A 1384-nucleotide genomic window follows, 5' to 3' on the forward strand; every position below is an offset into this window, starting at 1 on the left:
ACTTTTAAGACTACTTTTTTTTTTTTTTAATATTTGATTTATTTATTTGAGAAAGAGCCAGAGAGAGTGCCAGAGCAGGGGTAGGGGCAGAGAGAGAAGCAGACTCCCCTGCTCAGCAGGGAGCCTCTAGGTGAGGCTCCATGCCAGGACCCAGGGATCATGACCTGGGCGGGAGGCAGCCACCTAACTGCTTAACTAACGGAGCCACCCAGGCGCCCCAAACTTTGAAGACTTCTAAAAATTTTTAATCTTTCAATCCTTCTCAAATTTAGTGTCGGAGAAGGGTTTTTAAAGCGTGCATAAGTGATATAATGTGAATCCTGGAGTCCTACTGCCGGGTTCGAATTCGGTATCTGATTTACTCTTCATGAAGTGGAGGTAACAGCAGGGCCTAGCTCGGACCCCGCAGAACCCAGAACGCACCAGCGCAGCGTCAGGGCCGTTCTCCAGCAGCCGCAGAATCCTCCCGGCGGAGGAGCCCGAGCCCTGCCGCGCTGGAGACCGCAGGAGCCACAGGGGCGCGGGACGGCGAGCCCAGGCCGGGGATGGAAGGTTTGCGCGCCCTTCCCGGAGCCTGACCCGAGCCTGACCGTAGGGCACTGCCCCAGACCGCGGTCTCGGCGGCTCCTCGCGGCCCCGGCCCAGGGCTCCCAACTCCGGGGAAACAGACACAAACCCGCCCGCCGGAACCTCCCCACACCGTTTCCCGATTTCTTGCCGTGGGCCGAGCCGCAGGAGACCGGACCCCGGCGTCCCGGCCCCCCCGGCCGACGAGCCCCGCCGGCCCCGCGGCAGCAGCCTCTTTCCCGGACCCTTCTCGGGGCTCGCGGGCGGGAAGGGGCGACGCGGACGGCCGGGCGCTCCCCGATCCCGGACCCGGGGGCCCGCGGGGCGCGTGCGCTCGATGCTCCGCTGCTCCCGCACGTCTCCGCCGCCCGTTGCCCCCGGGTCGCGGCCCCCGCGCCCCCCCGCCCTGCGCCGCCCGACCAGGTGCCCCCGCCCGCGGCTCGTCCGGCGCGCAGGACGCTCCGCGGCCGCGTGAACCGCCCGCACCCCCGACCTTTCTGTCCCCACCGCGGGGCCCACAGCCGCGGCGGGAAGCCCTGTCCTCCGCCGCCGACCCTCCCCGAGCCGCCCTCCCGGAGCCGCGCGCGGGAGCGCACGAGGGAGCGGCCCCGGCGCCTCGGGGCGGCTGCGGGGAGGGACCGGAACCGCGCGTGAGGGGCCCCGGGCGCGCGCGCCCTCCCAGCGCCCGCCCCGGATCGTCCCGCGCCCCTTGTGACGTCGCGGACGCCGGCCTCGGCCCGCGTGGGATGCCCTCGCCCCCCCCCCCGCCGGCCCGCCCCGGCCCGCCCCGGCCCCGCCCGCGCCCCCGCCCGCGCCC

This window comes from Mustela putorius, unplaced genomic scaffold (genome assembly GCF_011764305.1).
Source record: "Mustela putorius furo isolate JIRA1106 unplaced genomic scaffold, ASM1176430v1.1 tig00000992_pilon_pilon_pilon, whole genome shotgun sequence".
Taxonomy (NCBI): domain Eukaryota; kingdom Metazoa; phylum Chordata; class Mammalia; order Carnivora; family Mustelidae; genus Mustela; species Mustela putorius.